Genomic DNA, 3,241 nt, shown 5'->3' with positions numbered 1-3,241 from the left:
CAGTTTCCTGTTACCAAAACTTTGACGAGCTTGGATTCTAATATATCTCGCTCTTGGATTGAAAAAAGGATAAGAGAGTTTATGAATGGTGTTTCAATATATGTAAACAACTTCAACAAGTTTTCCAGAGATAAGTCATTTCCCAAGCGCAGAACTCAGGGCAACAATTCGATTCTTCACATCTGATTCTTCCACCTGCCACTCTGATTAGCAGTTGCAGTTGCCTCACTGGATAGCCATTTTTTACTTCCTAATTGATCATAATAAGAACTTCTTAAGCTAGCTTGGATAATAACAAGCGTCAAATGATTCCACGGTGCAATTACAAGTTAGGCTAGAGAAACACTAAACGTAAATAACATTTAGAATTATGTAAATCTATTAACTCAAATTCTGTCTTTCTCAAAGATACAATATTTCAGGTTCTAATGTCCTAACTCTTGGTATATTAAAAAAATTTAAATTTTTAATAAAAAAAATCGAGACATTTTAAAAAATAACCCTTAAAGATAAAATGTTTTAAAAAATAGCCCTCTTTATAATTTTAACTATTTTTAGCCACGTTGGATAAAATTAACCTTAATGAAATTACATGCTATGTGTTACATGTCATGTACAAAAACATGTTACACACCATGGTTAGGTTGTTACATGCCATGTACAAAAACATGTGACAAGCCATGGTTAGGTTGTTACGCGCCATGTACAAAAACATGTGATAAGCCATGGTTAGGCTGTTACACGCCATGTTGAAAAAAATACTATTGTTACATGCCATGGTTAGGGTGTTACACGCCATGCTGAAAAAAAATACTGTTGTTACACGCTATATACAAAAACATGTTACACGTCATGGTTAAAAAAGGTTATTACACGCCATGTTGAAAAAAAAAATATTGTTGTTACACGCCATGTTGAAAAAATATTGCTGTTACACGACATATTCAAAAAAATTTTATTACACTTTAATGCTTAAAATGTTGTTGTTACTTACGAACCAAAACTTAAAATGCTCTCAACTCTTTTCATTTTTTTTATTTTTTTGACAATTTGACACCGATTAAAGTGTTTCTAACATGTTTTCATAAATCAAAATACAAATTTTTTTTATCTAAAATACATATTTTGACTAAAAATAAAAAAAAATTATTTGAAAACCTAGGTTTATAAATTTCAAAATTTTGAGTTTATTGGTGTCTAGGTCCCGAATTGATTCAATTAAGAGCTATTTCATTTATTTGTGATTATTTCTACCATTTTAGTTTTATCCAAAATACCTAAAAATCAAATTTTCCAAATAGCCACCCACCGAAACACGTCAAAACCATTGCTTGGTGTCTTGAAATCGCAAGAAATAGAAATCTGAAAACGCGAGAGAGAGAAATCAAAAACGTAGCAGACGAATGTCGAAGAGAGAAATCGATAAAATTTGAGAGAGTGGGATGGTGAGAGAGAGAAATCCAAAACACAAATGAGAAGAAACTGTGATGAATGGTTTAATTTATTTGAAATAGTTTAAAGGGTATTTTTGTCAAATCATGGATAAATATGGCTAAAAACAGTTAAATTTATTTTGATAGTTATTTTTAAAATGTTTTTATCAAAAAAAGTCATTCTTCACAATTTTCTCATTCTTTTTTATGAATGATGGATCAACCTTTTAAAAGAGAGGGGTCGATCCCTAGCTAGCAGCGAGGGAAAGTTTTGCTCTCAGGTTTAGAGGAATCGACCTTTAAAAGAAGGGGGTTGATCCCTTGCTTTCCACGAAGGATATTTAACTGCCTGGTCTTTGAGGATCGACCCTTGAAGCTCAGGGGGTCGATCCCTACATCATATTTGTGAAAATTAAATTGTTTTGAAGAGCTCTTTCATGCCAAAACACTTAACCAAATCCTTTCTAGGTATTTAGGGGATTTTCTACTTATTAAATCTTATTTTAAACACTTGTTTAAGCAATTTTGTTCCTCGACTTTAGTATTCGTATCTTTTGGGGTTTTTCTTTTTCTTCTTACAGTTATCTCATGTAATTAATAAGCTAATAAGCTATCCTTAATCCTTTTAGTTTATTGTTGTTTATCACTAATATAATTTTACCTTTCCAAAAAAAAATTGACATGAATGATGAATAAAGCATTCAAAAAAAAGAAAAAAGAGTATATGAATTTTTTTTTCTCTAAATATCACCTTAACTAGAGCAAAATCCCACTAGATATCGGTTAACGTTTTCCGTAAAAAAAATCACTAAGGTAGGAGGACAGATCTATTTTTCCTAAATACTAGCATATCTATGAGCAAAAACAAAAGATTCTAGCTAGGGACTCTGGTTCCATTACATATAGGTATAGTAATTAATTAGTGTTATCTCATCACTTCCACTCTTAGCTAGCTAATCATATTATACACATTTTTTAGTGAAAACATGTTGGCCATAATCATATTTTTACCAACGACTAATATATTGTCTCAAAGGAAAATATCAGTAATGCCAAGATTTCTTGCAACCAATATTAAAATATACAGGCAACTTGACTATCTTTGCCTCGAAAGAAACGTATAGGTTTTTACGAAAAGAAATCACATGCCTTTCAAAAAAAATATTAAAATATACAATTCATATTCTCTATCTAACATTGACTATGAAAATAATTAGGTCAAGGTCTTAAAATAAAGGATAGGTGATTTGTCATATTACTTGGTGAAATGTCATAAAGCCCAAACAAAGTAAAGAAAACCCTGAAAGAAGAGTGAGAATAACAGAAAAAGCCAAAAACAAATTTGGAATTAAATTCTAAAATCAATATTTGTGAGTGATTGCGTCTTACAAATTTAGATAAGTTTCCATAAGAGTAAATACTTTTGGAAAAGATAATCCAAAAAAATTAAGTATTGGGTCAATCTAGCACAAACAAATAAAGTATTCGGGTTTATATTATATTGGGTTTGGTTTTGGTTGGTAAGATATAATGTAAAATCCGACCCTATAAATACATGTCATGACATACATGCACTGAGTAGCATGTTATTATGTTAGGAAAGCATATAAGAAAAGACGAAACCCGATATCGTACCTAACGGTACACTTGAGTTGATTTAACCTCGAACTAGTTCAAATAGGAATTGTAGGATGAAATTTAATATTTTATAGTCTAGGAATGACAAAAATGATTGTTCGGAGTTCGAGGGTTCATTTGGGGTAAAATTGGAAATTTTGATGTTCAAGGGCAAAATCGCCATTTTGCCA

This window comes from Theobroma cacao, chromosome 3 (genome assembly GCF_053813885.1).
Source record: "Theobroma cacao isolate CCN51 chromosome 3, ASM5381388v1, whole genome shotgun sequence".
Taxonomy (NCBI): domain Eukaryota; kingdom Viridiplantae; phylum Streptophyta; class Magnoliopsida; order Malvales; family Malvaceae; genus Theobroma; species Theobroma cacao.
The sequence above is the reverse complement of the archived record's forward strand: the minus strand, read 5'-3'. Positions refer to the sequence as shown.